This window comes from Eulemur rufifrons, chromosome 29 (assembly GCF_041146395.1).
Source record: "Eulemur rufifrons isolate Redbay chromosome 29, OSU_ERuf_1, whole genome shotgun sequence".
Taxonomy (NCBI): Eukaryota; Metazoa; Chordata; class Mammalia; order Primates; family Lemuridae; genus Eulemur; species Eulemur rufifrons.
The window spans coordinates 43,461,040-43,483,065 of NC_091011.1; the positions used below are offsets into that span (position 1 = coordinate 43,461,040).

General features: G+C 34.9%; 1 non-coding gene across 1 annotated transcript; it reads left to right on the forward strand.

Annotated features, from left to right (window-relative positions):
- The first annotated feature begins 12,031 nt into the window (after positions 1-12,031).
- Positions 12,032-12,135, forward strand: LOC138377680 (U6 spliceosomal RNA). The gene has a single exon (XR_011231845.1). It is a non-coding gene; the product is annotated as a U6 spliceosomal RNA (small nuclear RNA).
- Positions 12,136-22,026: the final 9,891 nt, after the last annotated feature.

Here is a 22,026-nt window from a genome sequence, read left to right on the forward strand (position 1 = left end):
GGTTCGTGCACGTGGTCTCATTTCAGCCTCAAAGCAGCCCTTAGAAGTGGGTATGTTACATTGTCTTAGAAGGAAATAGACCCAAAGAGGTCAGCACAGCAGGTAGCTCACATAGGGATTGAACGGTGCAGTCTGGATTGAAAGCCAGCTCGGCAGAGTACTCTAATCCCTGAGGTTGGGCTGTTTCTTCTCCCAGTGGACTGAGAACCTAACCACTTGGTGGACTGAGAACCTAACCACTTGGAGGACCCGGTAAAGGGCGCCACTCTCTGCCCAGGCACGGAGGCAGCCAAGCAGAATGGGTCACCCAACCCCAGGCACAGGGGAAGAAGGGAAGGCTGCAGGGAGAGCAGGTGGAAGGAGCTGAGAGGCCAGGTCAGGGGGCCTCCCAGCCACAAGCCTTAGCGGCAGTTCCCACACCTGGGTGTGGCCTTCAGATACTCACCGGCCATCATCAGATAATTTTTACTGTTATGGTTCATGATTATTAGCAAAATACTATAGTTACAAAATCAATTGTATAAGTTTTCTTGTTATGATTTCTTTTGTCACAAATTTTGTACTGTAAGCCATTTTTAAAAAATATTTGTTAATAAAATTAAGAAATGTGCTACAAATTATTTTGATTATTAGAATTCTGCACATTTCAAGTTTTATAATCTGTGTCCTAATATTCATCCTATCTATGAATTGAAATGTTTCTCATCTTACAGTTAAATTTTTTTCTTTATTTTTCACATCAGTCTCTTAATAAGTCTCACTGTTCTTTTCTTCCTTACTCTTAAAATAAGTGGAGTTCAAAATGGAAAGAAAAACAGAGTATTGGTACTTCTATGATTATGATGGGATAGGTTTTTATTATCAAATAATACACCTATCATGTTAAACCTAATGTTGTTATAATCTAATGTTCCCAAAATAAAATGCCTTTGTTTTTAATTGGCTTGATGAAGTGTAAAGCAATGACAAGTGTTTCTTTTCAGTGCTCTACAGGTTGAACAATGGGCTTATACCATGTAATACGTTTTGATTAACATGACAAAGTATAGGTACTAGGTCTACCGGCATAAAAGTTTTCTCAACCATCATTTTATCTAATTTTCTACAGTGTTCGGTATTATGTGTTAAATATCTGTTCCATGTCTGTGGGAAGATTTCAAATTTATTCTGCAAGGTTTCAATATAGGTAAATATATATGTATATGTATGTGCCTGTGTATATATATATATTGTAATATAATATTTAAAAATCTGCCATTTTACCATAAACTATCCAGCTCTCTGGTGTTATCAACATCAGTAAAATAACATATCAGTTGCCTTAGAAGAGTTCAGAATGTCTATTTTTCTAGGGAAAAAAAAAACAAGAAGCAATTTAAAAAAAAAAGCCAAAAAGAGTCCGAGGTACTCTGCGAACACAGTTCTGCAGTCTGGTGTGCACCGGCGAGAAGCAAGGCACACACGCACTGCTTGCAGAGGCGCTTTCTGAAGTTGGGAGTAAGAGGGTAATGTTTCCAAAAACGGTGAAAGAAGGCACAAGAAAGAAAAAGAAAAGCTTCAGGAAGACAGTGGAATGCAGGGGTAGTAATGGATCTGAAGCACGATAGCACAGACTCAAGGCTGCACAGGGGGAAAAGAACAAAAGCATCACCTGGAATAGAGGGAGAATATTATTTCTCCGACTGAGTTCTGTGGAAATTAGTGTGCAAAACATGAACAGTGTGCCATGGGGAAAAATAGGCTTGAGAAATATATATATGTTCCTGTCTTGGAGATTTATAATGCATAACTAAACATCACAGTCTGAGAGGTCCTATTTTTACAAGTCTCTTTAATCTTTTTAACGTCTGCATGTTTAATATTGGTTTTCTCACATTAATTTGACTAGGGAATTATTTTTTTCAGACCACCTGGTCACATTCCCTATTGTAGGAGTGGAAGAAGTTGTGAACTCTGTGTTCTGTGGTTAGTGGTAATTTGGAAACCTGGATGTGGATAATATCAACACCTCAGTGACACCTGAAGAAACTGCTTTATTACATCCATGATGCTGTTGGCAACGAGCAGAGTAGCAAGGTAGTTAAAAGCAGGAGCCTTGAACTGGGGGTCCCTGGCTTCAAATCCCAGGTCTTCTACTGCCTCACCAAGGTCCCTGACTTCTTCATGCCCGTTTCCTCCTTGATCAAAAAGGAAAGAAGTAATAATGATAACAGTACCTCTTTTATAGGTTGTTGGGGAGAATCAGATGAGATATTCCCTGTAAAACACGTAACTTAATGTCCAGCATATGGGAAACAAAAAAATATTTATAGTAGCCATCCAGCACTCGAATTTCCTTTTCGAATTCTCTAAGCAGAGTTTTTGTCTAGCTACTCAAAGGGTCTGAGAATGGAGATTAAATAACTGCTGCATCTCTGACCAAGGCAACATGATTGCTGGGCCTACGGTCAAATGTAAATAAGTATGATCTTACCAGACCCATGGTAGGTTGAGAGGATTCAGTGAGATTATGTGCACAAAGGGCTTCGTGATTTGATGGGCACTGGTAGGTATGACTATTTAGTTGTGGCAGAGATGCACTGACAGGCAATATAAATGGGACTGCTGGGTTTCAATATCCCTTTACCAAATTTTTAATATCTGCCTTGCTGAGACATGTACAGGCTCTGGGATTTGTGTCTATGCGCTCAGGCAGTTAGAGTCCTTCATACCACTGGCAGCTGGTATTGTGAGGGAAAGAAGGAAAGATGTAGGAGGGGTGGTTACTAAACATCACAATTTCCGAGAGGTCCTATTTCCAGGATACAAACTAGAAAGCCAAGTTCACACTGCATTTTCCCCTGGGCCCGTGAAAAATCCCTCTTCATTCTTTTTAAAATTGAGAGGTAAGTAAATAGATTTTTTTTAAACTTTTTATTTAGAAGTTATTATAGATTCACAAGAAGTTGCAGAGATAATAGGAAAGTTCTGTGTATCCTTCACCAGTCTCCCCTATAGGTTACAGCTTAGGTAACTAGCACTCAGTATCAAAGCCAGATTGGTTGCTATAAAGGGTGGGTACAGTTCTAGGTTCTTTTATCACGGGTGGTTTCACCATCCCAGTCAAGGTAAAAAACTACAGACTTTATTGTACTTCTTTTTCCCTTTTGAAGAGGCAGTCTTTTTTATTACAAAAAAGAATATTACCACAAACATTAATTAATTTTCTTAATATTTCAATTTTCATAACTGGGGGGTAGACATAAGAAAAAAAGTAGTTACTTGAGGGTTTTAATATCACAATTCAGGATTTCTATAGGATTCTGAACATTTCTTCTATGGTTACAATGTGCTTCCCCTTTCCTCTTTGTAAATCTGGTCGTCATATGTAAATACTCTGGGAAGTAACTTTACATTTTAATTCAGTTCTTCTCTGTCATCATTTATGATTGCATTGGAGGAAATGTATGTGTTTTACAAAAGGCAAAATGTGCTGAAGAAAGAACCAAATGGTGAAACAGATCCCATTTAAAAAGCCATAAACAAGCTTACAGCAGTAAGTGGTGACATGAATAAATTGCTTTTGCAAGAAAATTCAGACTTAATATCATTACTAAGCCACAGCTGAAAGGCATAACTGTATTTCAAATGGTAGTAATGACTGGCACCACTGGGTTAGAAATGATCTCATGATGGCATCATAATGACTTATTTAAAAACAAAACAAAGAGAAACTTGGAATTTCATCATGGTAGTTATGAAAGTAAAAATTCAACGATGATATGAGTATGCTGTATTTTTTTGCCAGGTTTTCCTCTGATCTTTAATACAAATATGTCAAGATTTAAGAGACCAATTCTCATAGTTTTGGTATGACTAGACCTCCTAGTTTGATATTAGGCATAATCATGACATTCATAGTTGAAATCGTTGAACTTATTAAATCTTCACACCAGCGAATGCTATTATAACCAATAATTTTAAACATAAAATGAGTTCTTTGCAATAAGTGAAGAACAAAGTTTAGCTGAAATTGAGAGGCTGGGTAGGCATCTATACTAACTACACCAGCAAAGAGGCCGGCTCTGCTGCCCTGCCTAGCACTAAGTAGCAGCATTTTGCTGAGTGTGTTTCATAAAATGGGATTGTCTTCTAAGATGCTTTGTATGAAAATAATTCTTTTTTTGACCCTACAACCAAGACACTATTGTTGTTAATACAGATTTACCTACATGTTTACCCATGTCTTGACTTAGCATTGTCTGTTGTATCTCAGTCCTTTTGGGGATCATTTTTTCTGTGCCTTGAAGTTTCTCCTCTTAATTTTTTTTTTTTTTTTTTTGGAAAGAGATCTTTTAGTTTGTTTGAAATGTACTAATTTCACATTGGAAGATGTTTCACTGGCTATACAGCCCTAGGTTGACAGTTATTTTCTTAGCATTTTGAAGATACTATACCATCTTTTGGTGGTCTCAAACAAATTGTCACTCTTTTAAATTATCTGGTGTATTTTTTACTCTATCCCCTTTTAAGAATTTCTCTTTGTCTTTGGCAATCTGCAGTCTCACCGTGTATTAGATGACTTTTTCTTTTTATCTTATTTGAGTTTTATTGGGATTGTGCATCTAAGGGTTTGTATTTTCATTATTTCTGCAAAATTCTCAGCCAGCATCATTTTGAATAGTCCCTCTCCCCAATTCTATTATCCCCCCTCAGGAAATTTGATTAGAATTTTGTTAGATCTCTCCTCTCTACCCTCCATGTTCACTGATTTTCTCTTTACTGCATTCAAACAGCTGTTAGAGTTTTCTGTTTAGTCCACTGAGTTTCTAATTTGATTTCTAAAAGTTCTTTAGCTCATTTTTTATTTTGCCTAGTCATTTTCCATAGTCTTTTGTTTCTTAGTAATACTTAGTGAATCAGATAGATAAACCACTGCCCCTTATTTCTTTAAGCACATTAAACTTAGCTATTTTATATCTCCTGTGTAATAATTTCTAGTCCTGTAGTCTTGGTGGGTCTAATATATGTTGTTGTTGGTGGTGGGTTTTTTTCATTCCATTGACACTTGCTCATGGTGGTTTATCTCCTCATTTAATATGATATTTTTGAGTCTGAGCTCACATTCCTTGGAATTTTGGCTGTGGGAATTTTTTGAAGCTCAAGTTTAAAGTGTTTTGCTTTAGATATAATTTATTTTTGCTTCTATCCATCACCTAGGGGCACTACATAGTTAGAACAGTTCAAATTAAATTCTTAGCTCTAGGTTTTTCAAAGTCATTGAATTCTTTGAAATCTATCCCCGAACCCATGTAAAGGCTTGCTTGTGGTTTTGAATACTCATGGAAATATTTTCCCAAACCCTCCACCAAGAACCAAGTCTAAGGCAGCAAACATCTGTTTTCTATTTCCCTCTGCTGGGTGTTTTGTTAATTAATTATTACATCATTAATTATAATTAATTTTATAATGTAATTAGTTATAACATCTTTACCTTTTCACCAAAAGATTCACTTTGGGAGGTTCTAGATTCAAGTGGAAATCAGATCCAAACCTTCTTCTGTGAGCAGGCTTAGCCTCTTCTGGTCCCCTAAACTCATTAAGACCCATGCCCTAGGCCACCGGCAGAGATGTTGGATGTTCCCAGAGCAGCTGCCAGTGGCAGTTCTTTGTTTACTCTATGAGGCCGTACCTTCTCGTGGCTAAGGCTCAATTTCTTGACAGTTCAGTTATTCATTTAAAGGTTAAATATTGTATCCAGCATTTTTAATTAGTCTGTATTAAGAAGGTTTTTATGACAGCATCTTTGCCATATTACCTAAGCAGAATTCAGAGTATCATTTAACGGTAGAAAGAAAACTACTGTAAGAACTAAGGATAATAATATAGCCAAACAAATTGAATGGTGGAATTGAGGGAAGAAAGGTAGAAGGAAATGGATGTATATTTAATTTAGTTATCATTCACAGTGGAAAGTCAGGATAATGTATCTTAAAAACAGAATTAAACATATTATATAAAATTACAACGGTAAATACTGTAAACTGTAAAAATAGAAAGATAAACGTTTCAAGTTATTAGGAGGAAAATGCATGTACAAAAGCAAAGTGAAGCAAACATAGACTGTTGAGTAGAATATAAAAAACAAAAGGACATATAAATTGAGAAAATACTTGCATAAAAACAAAGCACAGTAAACCCAGACAATGTAATAAAATATAAAAGAGAAGAGGAACTAAATGTCAGGATTAAAATACAATGGCAAAAATTAAAATATGATAAAACAAATATACACTAAAAGCAAGTGTTATAGAGTTACCTATGAAGACTTTCAAATTGAATCACAAATGAAAATTCAACTGTATGGTAAACATAAGAGATGCTTCTAAAACGAAGTGTCTCATAATGGGTGAAAGAAAAAGGACAAAGACATTGATTGTAGCATGCATATGAAAACACAAAATTATCTTGGGGCTACGATATCAGACAGGATTGAATTCACAGCAAAGAAACATTAAATGAAACTAAGGAGGTATAATATAAAGACAAATGCCATAATTCACAGAAAGGTACAATAGCCATGAGTACTTATCTACTAAATAACATAGCATAAATATTCCTAAGGAACAGTTTTATCATACATAAAGGTAAATGAATATGCAGAATACATAATAGATGTTCATCTGTCTTCTTCATGTAGACCAAAATAAGTAAAAATATAAAATATAAAAATTAAAAGTAGTAGAGTAGGTATAATTGATAGGTACTAAACTCCATACAGAGAAAATATGTTCTTTTCAAATATATATACAACTTTAAGTAATGACCATTTATTAGACCATAAAAATCTTAATACATTTCAAAAAAGTAAGAGTCTTATTTTATTTATAGTAAAAAAAACTAGTAATAAATACCTATATTATAAAAATAAAAAACCTTAGGACTCAAAAAAGAATTTTAATATTTTTTAAAACACAGATGAGAGAAGAAATCAAAACAAAATACTAAAGCAATACATATTGAAACCTGTAGGACACGAAAAAGGTGATTAAGAGGAAAAACCAAACTTTAAAAACTAAACTTGTCAAATAAGAAGGCATATAAACAACTAAATTAAGCATTCAAAATATGAAATTGTGGTCACCAGTAAAATAAACCTAAGAAAATCAGAATTAAGAAACCAGTAAATAAAATGTGAAATTTCTGAATAGCTACAATAACAAAAGAGTGAAATTAATAAATTCAAGAAATTGTCATTTTTTAAAAGTTAATCAGGTAGATAAGCCATTAACATAATTTTTAAATGGTGAGAAATGGAGAAAGCACAAATATTAAAAATGAGAACTTAAGTGCAGATATTGAAGGAATTGGAAATTAAGATGTGTCTTTGCTTAACTTCATGTATATAGATTTGAAAAACCTAAATAAAATGAATGCTATTTCTGGGAAACTTAAATCACCAAAGTGACTTCAAAAGGGATAGAAAATCTAAATGGACCATTTCAGAGAAATTATAAAAGTTGTCCAAAAGTTGCAGGCATGGGGCCCAGACTATATGTACCTGACACCTACCAAAAATTTGAAAGATTAGAAAATTCCAATGCTATTGAAATGATTCTAGAGCAGAGATTGAAGAAGAACTTTCATTTTTCATATGTATCCATCATAATAATCCTATCAAAATCTGACAGGATAGTAAAAAAAAAAAAAAAAAACCTATCAATCTTTTTGTGAGTATCGATCCAAAATGACATATTAGCAAACAGAATCTAACATTAACTTATGTTAGTATTATTTCAGAAGAAAAAAATTATCATGCCCAGAAAGGATATAAAGTATTTAAGTTCAAAATCCATTGCTTATTTAAAAAACTATTGATAAAACAATATCAGTATTTCTAATATCTGTCTGATTTACAGCCCAAAGCCTGCATTGTGCTTAGTGGTGAAACTACTCAAATATTTTCAACAGGAGAAGGACAATAATGTCCACTATTACAATGATTATTTACTGCTGTTTTAGAGGTCCTAAATGTGCAATTGGAAAGGATAAACAAATTCAAGGTTTGAAGAGACAACATAGAATTATCATTATTTACATATATGATTAAATTGTACAGCTGGAAAACATTACGAACCAGTAAAATAACATTAATATATGCAAAACAGTTATTTTCTTTGTACAGTGAAAGTTACGTTAAAATATAAAGGAATAAAAGAGGTGTTAGTTACAGGAACAAAATGATAAAATGTAATAGGAATAAACTTAAGAAATATTCGACACATATAAATAGACTTTAAAAGAATATAGAGGAACAAAACAAGAATTGTACAAATATAATGATATATCTACCATGTTCTTGGATAAGAAACTCAATATTTTAAAGGCAGCAAATCTCCTTGTATTAATCTATACATTAACATTATACCTATGAAATTAACACACAAATAATTTTTAGAATAAATTCAGAAACAGATAATTTCTGAGGTGAGATTAGTTTTACAAGGTACTGAACGCTACATTAATTAAAATAAAATTTTACTGGTGCCTAAAAACAAAACAATAGAACAAATGAAGAGTTGAGATGTATACCAAAATCCTCATGGTAATGTAGCTTGTTATAAAAGAAGCATTTCAAATTCATGCCAAAAAAAAGATTTATTCAATAACTATAACTAGTGATGAACAATTGCCTAGCCTTCTAGAAAATAACAAATTAATTTCTACCCCAGGTCTATGCCAAGATAAAATCCAATAAGATCAGAGATTTAAACAGTACAAAAGGAACTCTAAAGGTAGTAAATTATGTGAGAATTTAAAAATTAATCTTGGAATGAGAGAAGCCTTTCTAAACATGGCATGAAACTTAGAAGCCATAAAAAGTGATAAATGTGTCTTTGTAAAAATTAAACATTTTCTGCATAATAATAGAATACTATAAATAAAATAGCATTGACAAACTGGAAGAATATGCTGTATGTAATAAAGGGCTTTCTTAATAGAGTAAGAGTTTTTAGGAATCAATTAGAAAAAATATTTTAAAACCAGTAGAAAAATAGGTAGAGGACACGTGCAGGCAGTTTACAGAAAAATAAATTCAAGCAACATTTAATGTATTGAAGTTGAATGAAATGAAGACATTTTCAGCCTTGCCAATCATTGAAGAAATGTTCATTAAAATAACAATAATATATAATTTAAACCTATTAGATTGAGATATATACTAAAACATGTATGTATGTATGATTATATTCACATATTATCTCTCTGGGGTGAATCATCTTAAGATGGGAACAGCATTTGCTTCTATGGAGGGCAACCAGGGGACAAGAGTGAGATGAACATGTACTTTTTACAGCATACTATGTTGTATGTTTAAAATTTTTAACCATATGTGTATCACTTTTATAGAATAATTATTTTAAAATATAAGTTGAAGCCAGAAAAATAAAATAGATTACTTAACGTCAACACAGTTAATAAATAGCAGATGTTTCACTGAAGCCCAGGGTTATACGACTTGGACAAAAGTGCATAGATATATTTTTAATATTAATTTGCATTATTGTTTCTAAACTTTTTGTTAATAAATCCAACATGACAAGAATACTGTGTATGAGGGCTACCTCTTGAGGAAGATCCTTGTGAACACTTGTTGAGAAGTTGATATTTTTACTCTATTTGCACTATTTTCTTTTCGTATTTTAACTAATAGAGATAGGAAGCAACTTGTGACACTTTCATCTTTAACAAGCATCTCTAATAGATCTGGTATTTCTTTTTTTTAAGTGTTCTTTTTAAAGCTTTCTTAATAAAGCCTTTTCTTCATTGGTAAAATTAGTGCTGTGTGTGTGAATAAGTGTGTGTAATCATTCTCCAAGCTATATACTATTAAATTGCAAAACCTAAATTAAGAGTAAAAATATATCTTGGTGTTCTATTAGGCTGCAGTGAGCTAAGGAACTCAAGGAATTTACCTCTGGAACATTATAGAGAACATCTGTAGGAACTGAACGAGGAGAATTTACTTTTCTTTTCGTTCTTTCTTTCTTCTTCTTCTTCTTTTTTTAAATCACAGAATCCACTTACTAAAATTGTGCCTCACAGAGCATTGACCTTTAGACTATAATGGTTTCCTTGGGCCCATTACAACTTACAGGGCAAACACCTTCCAATCTTTCAACCTACAAGTAAAGGTTACAAAGTTTTACAGCACAAAGAACCTAACTTTTTACTTGTAAATTCACTTTCCCCACCAACATCCAAAACCATTAGCCCACTTTGAGGACATTTAGGGTATGAAATGACATTTCTAAAAATCAAATTTATCTTGGAGTGGAAAGGGGGCTTTTTAACAAGTATTGTATCCTGGATAATAGGTTTGACTGAAACCCTGAAGGCCACCAAGTACAACCTCCTGCTCTGATCAGGATTCCTGGACTATTTTCTAGCGGAATGTGTAGCAAGAGAGGACTGGAGGACTAGGTTCTATCTGGTGTCATCTGTCTTTCTCTACAAAAATAGACATCAAAATGTAAAGTAATTAAGTAATGAGATTATCTTTTTATTTTTTTTTTCTTTTTCTCTTTTTGCTTCTAGGTTCTAAAGTTTAAGTCAATAAACATATATTCATGTTTAAAGTTTATATGCAACATCGATTGTAAAATTTGGAAAATACAAACACAAATAAGGATGAAAAATAGAATCACCATATACATTTTGGTATTTCTCCTATCAGTAAAAATTATACTGTGTAATATATAAACACCTATATTGTGATTAGGTTACTCAGCAGGCACTTTAAAAACTCCCAATAGCTGTGGCATAAAAAAGATACAAGGTTTTTCTCATCTCATGCTAAAATCCAGACATAGGGAGTCCGGGGCTAGATAGCAGCTCTGTTCCATTAAGTCCTCAGTAAATTGGGTCCCTTCCATCTTCTGGTTCCTCTGTACATGGCTTTATTCCCATGGTCACTTGGTGATCCAAAATAGGAGCTCCATCCATCACTCACATTTTAGCCAGCAGGGTCAAGGAAGGAAAAGAAAAGAGCATGGCTCTTCCTTTTAGGAAGAATTCCTAAAGTTAAACATGCCATTTCCATTTACGTGGTAATGCCCAGAACACAGTCACATGAGTCCACATCCTTCTGCAAAGAGGGCTGGGAAATAGAAAGTTTTTTGCAGGGTGGATGGTATGGCCAACTGAAAATCCCATGTGAAGTTTTCTGCTTGCTAAATTCCATTGCTTCTTTCACTCTCACATTACCCCTAACATGGAGGTCAAGTTTTGAGACTTTATCTCTGTTCTACTCTGATTTACAAAATCATGAGATGAAGATCAGCCTTAAAACAAAAGTTGAGATATAATGGGAAAAATTTTAGAATAACAAATTATCAAAATTGACTCAAAATGAAATAGAAAATAGTATCTTCTAAAAGTTTAATTTATCATTGTGTACCTATCACCAGCTTTCCTACATCCAAGAAAAGTCATTCAGTCCAAACAAACTCTTAGATTTCAAATAATCTCTGTTTTATACAAATTGTCTCAGAGACTAGAAAAAGAAGAAAGTTACTCTACTTGTTTTACGAGGCCAGTAAAACTTCTATACTAGAACTTGTTAAAGAGAGCATAACAAAATAAATTCAGAGTTGAAAAGCAGCTATGAATTTAGCTTAAGCTGAAAGGCAATGATGAATTTAGCTTTAGCTTAAGCAGAAAAAAATTGTGAGGTTTTTTTTTTTTTTTTTTACTGGATTTATATTGAATTTATAGATTAATCTGAGTGGATTTCTGTTTCTGTATAGGGAAGAGAAGTATTGACCAGTTTGAATTTTGGTTGGAAGTTTTTAACTTTTCATTCAATTTTTTCTACTCCACTATTTTGGAAATTAACCAGTCTGCTTCTATTCATTTAATGTTTACACTTGGTGTTTTAACATAGATACTTAACAAAGTCTAATGTCAATGAGTATATTTATCCTCTTAACTAACAGTACAAAAAACTGAAGATGCTGTATGTATGACCCCCTCATTATAAATGATTCTTGTGCTCGCTTTGGCAGCACATGTACTAAAATTGGAATGATACAAAGATTAGCACAGCCCCTGCACAAGGATGACATGCAAATTCGTGAAGTGTTCCAGGAAAAAAAATAAAATAAATAAATAAGTAAATAAATAAATAATTCTTGGCAAGAATTTTGGGTTTTTTTTTTTCTATAAATTAGATGCAATTATTTGTAAAGTCATTTGATTAGTTTTAGAAGCATATTAAAGAGCATATTTCTTATGATATTTGCACCTCAGACTTTTCATTTGAGATCTTTTTTTTCCTGCTTAAAATATAGTGTCTAGATTTTCCTTTGTTGCCAGTCTATTAGTGGTGTATTCTCTCAGGGACTGGATGAAATATCTTTGATTTCTTCATCTTATTGAGAGACAGTTTTGTTGGTATACAGTTTTAGATTAACTGTTGGTTCTTTCAACACATTTTGCTATTCTGCTATATTCTGCTTCCAAAATTGTTTTTGAGAAGCCAGCCCTCCGTGTTAATGCTGTTTTTGTATGCGATCTATCTTTTCTCCCAGGCTTTTTGCATATCTTATTTGTCTCTTTTTGTTTGTTTGTTTGTTTGAAAATATTAAACATAATTATTTTATATTCTGTGTCTGATCATGTTAACATCTTAAATCTTTCTGCATCTATTCTGTGTTTTTCTGTTAGATTTTACCCATTCTTGAATGGTTTGTAATTTTTACCATGAGTAACTTATTTTCTTTTGAACTTTGAGTGGTAATCCTTTGAACTGGGGTTGAAATTAAGTTCCTCAAGAGAGGGTTTGCATCTGTTTCAGACATACCACCCTAAATTTAATTTCTTAGCTTTGTTTGTTATTCTTTGTGGTTTTGGTGACAGCTTGGTTGTTGTTATTTGTTGTTGTTTTGCTTTATTTATTTGGGTGTTTTTCATTTGGCCCATATACCTTCTTATAACATAAATTCATAATAAAAATCAAAGTAAGGCAGACCGTGGCTAGAAATTCTCAAGAGAATGTATTTTTCCCTCTCCACTCAATACCAGATTCAAAACACACTTTTTTTATGTCCCCTTCATTTGTGGAGGGGTTTTGTTTACCATGTCCCCTTGTATTAAGGGTGTGGTCCTTGAGGGAGCATCTTTTTGTGGAGATGTCCTCTTGGACCCCCACTTAGGGCTGGCCTCAAGTTTTTGTTTTTGTGTCCTGTGTTCTTTATACCCTTGACAGTGAAGGCTCAAGGTATCCCAAATGTATTAAAGAAGTGGCAGCTTTGAAATTTGCTCTCTTCCAGGGGTTCCTGTTTGCATTTGCTTTGGGGATATATGGATTCCCTACCTTCATGTTAACTCAATGATTCATTTAGAAGTATCTCTAAAAAAAAAATCTCCCAACCTCGCTTCTCTTGAGATCTAATCTGCCATATTTCTGGAAATGGAAGTTATTCTATTATGTCTTTATTTAATGCTTCTGCTTTAATTATGCTTGCTCTTTATGAAGCATATAAATTATATGTATGCTCAGTCTCCCTCCTCTGCCTCATTATCATTTGCTTTTTAAAATTTTCATTGTTTTTCTTTTCCCCACTGTTTTATTAGGGCATAGTTTAGGCTTGTTCCTTTACTCCTGTCATAATTATTGGCAATTTTAATATCCACATAGAAGATCCTTCTAGTTCTCTGGATTCTCAGTTCCTTATTCTCTTCTCCTCTTTTCCTCTGTCTCAGCCATTCACTCCCATGTTTGTATCTTAGACCTTGTCATTACCCATAACTGAAATTACTCCAGCATCTCAATTTCAACATTCCACTTTGATCATGACTTCCCATCTTTCTAGCTTATTCCTTCTGGTATTCCAATTCTAATACTTCTTCCATTACTCTGGGATCCACATGCCATTGATCACTGTCTCTCATACCCAACCTCCCACCCCAGGGTCCTCACTATGTCCTTGCTCAGCCTATGTACCATGGCCCAGCATTAAAACCACTGTCTTGTATAAATCCCCAACCCTCTTGTCTCTCTCTGGCTTTGACAAACATTGACCCTGGTAAATTGAAATTTTTTTGTATTCTACTTGTGCTTCTGTATAGTTGAATTTGGCTGGAGAAAAACACAGCCATATTGACTGATCGCATTTTCAATGTATGATTATTATCCTTGAGTGTTTTTTTGTGTGTGTGTGCTGCCTGGCAATCATGTTACACTTCCCATAACCATTCTCCTAGATTGCTATTTTCCATGTTCTCCTTTTTCCTCAAACCTCCAGCATATTCCTCCCTATCCTCACTGTTAGTGATGACCTTGCTTTCTGTTTCACACACACAAAAAAGAAACAATCAGAATAGCTCTTCCAAACTCTCCTAATGCCACTCTACCCACCTGCTTGCTTCTAGATTAATCTGAACAGTCTGTTCAAAGGCCATACTTTTGCATATCACTTCTTGTTCACTCAGGAGTATTTCTCCAGATTTTCTCTCTCCTCAGCCTGGTGGTTTGCCCTCTCCACTGCTGCATCATTGTAATCTTTCCCCTTTTAAACAGTTTTCTGTGTAGCAGCCGACATGCTGTAAAAGTAAATCAGAACATTTCACTCATCACCTTATAATCCTCCAATGGCTTTCCTTTATACCTAGGGTAAAATCCAAATTCCTCAACCTTGTTTGCAAAGTCCTTTGTGATCTGGCCCCTAAGTACCTACTGAAACTTATCTTGTACCATGTTCCCTCTCATACACTATATTTCCATTTTGTCAGCCTCCCAAAGCTCACCAAACTTCTCCCCACCTTATGGCTTTCTTCTGGTTTTTCTATCTACTTGCAAGGTTCTTTCCTTGATATTCAGATGAATGTTTCCCTCTTTCCATTCATATTTTGGCTTTAAGTCAAGTTCACAGAGAAGTGTCCATGACCATCCAATCTAAAGAAGGCAATCTCTATCATATCTCACTCTATTTTAATTCTTAGTATACACTTATCACTCAGTGTGTGATATTTCTAATTTATTATTTACTTATCAATTTTTAAAATTTTTCCCTGCTAAACTTTTATCTCCATTAGAGTATGCTTTTCCCCTGCTATATAATATATATATATATATCTAGTACTATATCCTTAGCACATAGAACACTACTTTCTGTTAGGCATTCAACAAATATTTTTTTTCTTCTTTTTAAGCTAGTCAACAAATCAACAAATATTAATGAATGCATGATAAATGAATGAATGAGAAGCCTTCTAGTCTACTTCTAACAAATTCCAATGAAGGTAACTCAACCTTCTCATTAAGACATATGTTCCATTGCTTTGTTTTAACAAATTAGTTTACTTTTAATTTGCATTTTATGTATTTTAAGGTCATTACAACAAGGAAAAGATGGTTTTCCATTTAACTCTCTCTAAACTTTAATTGGACTGAATGAATTGCATGTGGTTGGAGGAATTATAATTAGTGGGATAACTAGGTCTACATTTGATTATCACTAGGACTAGAATCTGTGTTCACTAAATAATGAATAGCTGAGCCTTCCTAATTCTATAGTTATAGTGCTATAGTTATAAAAAGAAACCACTGGTAAATGCTCCATCCCTCTTAGTGCATGCTAATAATACAAATATACCAAACATGGTTAGAATGATGGATTCCTAGGCTGGGCATAATGGCTCTTGCCTACAATCCCAGCACTTTGGGAGGCCAAGGCAGGAAGAAACTTGGGCCCAGGAGTGCAGGACCAGCCTAGGAGACAGAACAAGACCCTGTCTCTACCAAAAAAGTTAAAAAATAAGCTGGGCATGGTGGCATGCACCTATAATCCCAGCTACTCTACTTGGGAGGCTGAGACAAGAGCATTGCTTGAGCCCAAGAGTTCAAGGCTGCAATGAGCTATGATGAGGCCACTGCACTCCAGCCTGGGTGACAAAGCAAGACCTCTTCTTCTCTTAGAAAAAAAAAAAAGAAGAAGAAGAAGAATTCCTAACTTTTCCACCTCAGGTGCTAAGGACACGTAAATGTAACTTGAGATCTTGGGGCCACCACAGAGCTTTCTCCTTTTACCCGGGGAAAGTGAGTTTCCACATACTTGTCACCTCTCCATCTATAGCACATCTTTAATGTTTCCCATTTTATATTCCCTTCAGCTGAGTATGGAAATGGTTAGTTATTTAAATGGTTCCAAAGCTACTGTTAAGTGAAAATATTTAAATGTAGAACAGACGTTCAAATACTGGGGCAGTAAAGATATTATTTAGGGCAACTGAAAAGCAGATAAAAGGGTAGAACGAGCTTAACTCCTGATGGTGAGCACCGGCCACCAAAGCAACTGCAGTGAGAAGAAGTGAAGGTTGCAGCATCGAAGGTGTGGGAGGATCTGCCATTGTGTGAGGGGACCAGGCATCCGTCTAGGAAAAAGACCACCTGCCTCTGTTTTGGGTCGCCCTGTGACGTTTGCTGATAGGACCGGAGGAATCCCCAGAGCAGAGCAGTTTCATTTAACAAATATTTTGTCATATGAAACTTTACAAAATTATTCTAATTATCTTGAAAAAATCAATGTAGAAATATAGCTATAAAAGTTCTAAAATTTTTTTAAAAAGACTAACAAGAAGGGTGATTTGCAACAAGTTTAGTAAATTCTAAACCTTTAGTAAATAAAACAGCATGTACTGGCTTAGAAGTAGACAGCTAGAGCAACTGAATAAGGAATGCACAAACATATTAAAATACATAGGAATTTATTATATGATAAGGTGTTACTTCAAATCAAATATAAAATGATAGATTGTTTAATATATGATATAGAAGCCCTATTGCATAACTGCCAGAGGAGTTAATCATGTAAGTATAAAAAGTGAAATCCTATAAATACGTGAATAAAATATTGGCAAATATTTTTTAAACTTGATGTAGACAGAATTAGAAAGCTGATAAGGACACTAAACCCAGAAACCATAAAAAAACCTCTTAATAATTGTAACTATGTAAGAGGTAAAGATAAGACATGACAAAACTTTAAAAGTAAGATTGAAAAACAACATGCAAGGAACATATTTGCAATGTATAGGCTAACAGAGGTTTGATACTCTTAACATATCAGGTACTACTAAAAAACAAAAAGCCAAACAGAAATATATACTTTCAGACATTAATTGTACTTTACTAAAGAAATTTAAATGGCCAATAATATATGGGAAAAAAGTTAAATCTCATTATCGATCCAAGTCATATTAATTAAAAAAATTTGGTGGATAGTGCATAGTTTTATTAAACATGTATAAAAATGGTACTTTAATATACTCTGGGTGGCTTTACAATTTGGATGCCACTTCTTTTGGTGAGCAATCAGTCAATATGTATCAAAAGTTAAAGTGTACGTGCCTTTTGACTCAGAAATTCTATTTCCAGGAGCTTATTCTAACGAAGTAATTGGACACATTTGAAAAAGAAGATGTTCACTGCAGACCTGTTTATAATAATGAGAAATTCGAAACAACCCATGTGCCACATATGGATGATTACCCAATAGTCAGGATAAGCTAGACTATTGCTGTAACAAACAATTTCTGAAATCGTGAAGCTTTTCCATGTAAAAATTGGGTTTTTTTTTCCTTGCTCATATGTGGTCCATTCAGAGTCTGGTAACCTCCCCAGGGCAGCACCTTTTCCAGGCTGTTCCCATCCCATAGCTCCAGCATTTCTATGTAGCGCCACTGTGGCAGGGCAGGGCTATGCAGAGGGTTGTCACTGCCTCCACCTGTAAGTGGCATGCATCATTTCCACTTAGAACTAACCAGCCGGAGCTGGCCATATGAACCTGCCTGACTCGGGGGAGCTGGCGTGGGGATCTTCCTGTGTTCCCAGGAGGAGGAGAACGAGATGTGGGTAAGCTCTAGCAAGCTCTGCCATTGAAAGTGCAATAGGTCTTTATTTACTAACACAAAAGGATGTCTACAATACATTATGTAGGGAGAAAAAACATGCTTTTGATAATTCATTTGTTTAGGCAGTGGGGGTAAAAGTCAGCACAGGCAGGAAAATTATGCAAATGTATATCTCTACATACAAATTGAAAAAATATGGAAGGATTTATATACTAAGAAGCTAATAGTAATTGTTTTTGAGTGATGGGATTATGGATACCTGAGTCTGTTTAACTGGAATTTAGATGATAGCATGTATCTCCGTAAAACATATTAACAAACACCATGATCACATTAAAATTTATGCTTCACATGAACTATTCTGGCTCATTTAACCCTCTCAATAACTCTGACATAAAGATCTTATTATCTCCATTTAACATGTGAGAATCTAACTCAGAATTTAAGTGGCTTACTCAGTATTAGACACTAAGGAGGGTTGTAAGGGTTTACCAACTCCAAATACCATGCTCCTTTTTTATTTTTTAATAAATGCAATAATTTATTGGATTCTGATGAAATTTTTTTCATTCTAGCAAACTATGGCTTCCAGAATTCTGGCCATGCTGATCATGGTCTGGGTCTGAGATTACTCAGATGTATTTTTTAAATAAAATAAACAAATGTGGGTTTAAGGAGACCTTCTTGCCACTTTTCCCTTCATCTTTACTCTCTGCCTCATGCACCTCCTTCCTCCTTGATTTCTTTCTCTCTTTGTAGATAGTTCTTCAAGAAACAACGAGGCCATGCTCTGCATTCTCTTCTTTCATTTTACAACTGGCTCTCTGCTCTGTGCCTGCTGCACCCATTCTGTTTGTTCTACTTTCTGTTCATGGAAGGGTACCACTTTGCCCATCTAAGAAGTCTTCCCAGATTCAACTCATCCCAAGGTGAACCTTTGGATGATTTTGGGTTCCCTCAGAATCTTTACACACAATAACCCTGCTTTATCACATCCGTGCTGGTATTCCCACATGTGCAATACCCACTGGTTTACTAACTAAGCTTCTGGAAGGCAAAGACTATTCTTTGCTCTTTGCTTCTTTGCTATTTCATAGTATGGCAGCCATGGACATCCATCACCTGATCTCCTTCATGAGAAATGGCTGTAGAAAGCATAGCTGACTGGCAGCCCCGGCCGCCACCCCTCTGGAGGTACTGCCACACTCTTGCTGAGACCACGCTTCCCCAGGCTGCTCCTGGCTAATGACTGAACATGACAGAGTGTTGGTGCTGGACCATTCCTGTGGGATGTGGGTCTCCTGAGAGGAGAAACCTCAACTCTGTGTACTTGTTTCCTGTGGCCGCCATAACAAATTACTGTAATCTGGATAGCTTAAAACAACAGAAATATATTCTATCACAGTTTTGGGGCCAGAAGTCTAAAATCAATGTGTTGGCAGGGTTGATTCTTTCCAGAGGCTCTAGGGGAGAATCCATTTCCTACTTCTGGTCCAGTTTCTGGTGGCAGCCAGCAATCCTTGTTGATCCTTAGCTTATAACTGTAATATCTGCCTCTGCCTTTACATGACCTTCTTTGTGTGTCTGTGTCTTCATATAAGAACACTTGTCCTTTGATTTAGGGCTCACCGGGATAATCCAGAATTATCACATTTTGTGATCCTTAATTATATCTGTAAGCACCCCTTTTCCAAATAAGGTCATATTCACAGATCTCAGGTGAACAAAGCTTTGTGGTGTGAGGGGCACCACTCAACCCACTATGCTCAGGGATTTCTTTTTTTATTTCAATAGATTTAGGGGGTACAAGTGGAGTTTTATTAACATGGATATATTTTATAGTGGGTTTTTAATGTGCCCCTCACCTGAACAGTGTACCTTATACCCATTAGGTAAATTTTCATTCCTCACCTCTCTTCCACCTTCCTACCTTTGGAGTCTCCAGTAACCATTATTCCACTCTGTGCAACCATGTACACCCATAGCTTAGCTCCCGCTTTTAAGTAAGAATGTGCAGTATTTGATTTTCCATTTCTGAATTACTTCACTTAGGATAAAAGCCTCCAGTTCCATCCAAGTTACTGCAAAAGACAGGATTTCATTCTTTTTATGGCTGAGTAATAGTCCATGGTGTGTGTGTGTGTGTGTGTGTGTGTGTGTATGAGTGTGTGTATCTATATATATATATTTTTTTTTCATTCCATGGTGTGTGTTTTCTTTATTCACTCATTGGTTGATGGACACTTAGGTTGATTCCATATCTTTGCTATTATAAATTGTGCTGCAATAAACATATGAGTACAGGTGTCCTTTTGATACAATAACTTCTTTTCCTTTGGGTAGATAACCAATAGTGAGATTGCTGAATCGAATGGTAGGTCTAATTTAGTTCTCTGAGGAATCTCCATACTGTTTTCCATCGAGGTTGTACTAATGTACATTCCCACCAACAGTATATAAATGTTCCTTTTTTACTGTATCCACACCAACATCTATTGTTTTTTGACATTTTAGTAATGGCCATTCTGTCTAATGTGGTATCTCATTGTGGTTTTAAATTGTATTCTTTGATGATTAGTGATGTTGAGCATTTTTTCATATGTCTGTTGGCCATTTGTGTATTTTCTTTTGAAAAATGTCTGTTCATGTCATTTGCCCACTTTTTAATGAGTTTTTTGTTTTTCTGTTGCTGAGTCATTTGAGTTCCTTATAGATTCTGGATATTAGTCCTCTGTTGATGTATAGTTTGCAAATAATTTCTCCCATTCTGTCAACTGTTGTTTACTCTGTTATTTCTTTTCTTGTGTAGAAGATTTTTAGTTTAATAAAGTCCCATTTGTTTATTTTTGTTTCTGTTGCATTTGCTTTTGGGGTCTTAGTCATGAATTCTTTGCCTAGGCTAATGGCCAAGAGAGTTTTTCCTAGGTTTTCTTCTAGAATTCGAGAATTTTTATGCTTTCAAGTCTTACATTTAAGTCTTTAATACATCTTGAGTTAATTTTTGCCTATGGTGAGAGATAGGGATCCAGCCTGCATATGGCTGTCCAATTTTCCCAGCACCACTTATTAAATAGGATGTCTATTCCCCAGTGTATGTTTTTGTCTGCTTTGTCAAAAATCAGTTGGTTGTAGGTATATGGCTTTATTTCTGGGTTCTCTGTTCTATTCCATTGATTTATATGTTTATTTTTATACCAGTACCATGCTGTTTTGGTTACCATAGCCCTGCCCAATATGCTCAGGGACTTTTGATAAACTTGGCCAAAACTTTCTCAGAAACACAATGTGGTCAGAGTCCTTCCTATCTAACCTTTCTTCCCTCTCTCCTTTCACATGCAGCAGACCTACAATGTTCTGAAGGCTCTCCCTGTCTACTCCTACTCCCTTTCATTTCACTCTTCACAGGCATTTCTCCCAATAAATTTCTTGCATGTCTATCCTATCTTGGTGAATGCCTCTCAGAGGACCTGAACTGATACACACAGTAATTGATGAATGCTTAATTTACCTGTTTCTGAATGAACATTAGTGTAAGAGTTTCTTCTTTCTATTACACTTCAATGCAGTAGTAAATTGGAGTTTATATACAATGTCCTAATTTTCCTGCATCATCATTCTTCCTTTTTGACAGCATAGCCCATTCTTAACATTTTTTCTATGGTTTTTTTGTGTCAACCTCCCCAGACTGCTGTACAAAAACATAAAAAGCAAGTTATGGCCAGTCCACCCTGATAGCTTAAACTCCATCCTTTTTTCTCTCACTCAAGGAAGCACAACATAATAAAATGACTTGGATAATCTGAAACTACCTAATTTATTTTAAAAAGTAATTTGTAAACATTGGACTGTATTCTTATTCATAGTTACAACTTCTTTCAACACACTTAATAATTGATTCTTACATACCAGCATGTTGCAACATCATAGTTAAGAATATTGCTATAAACACAAGAAAACATGGCCTATGAGAGTGTCCAAGAGATGAGTGCAAAGAATAAAATCATGCTTTACAAATGAAATCATAAGCCATTTTGCAATCAAAGTAATAAATGCAGTTCAGAAAATATTAATGCACTTCAGTTGGTAATTGCATTTGCCATTATCAAGTGCTCAGTAATATAGTACTTAGCT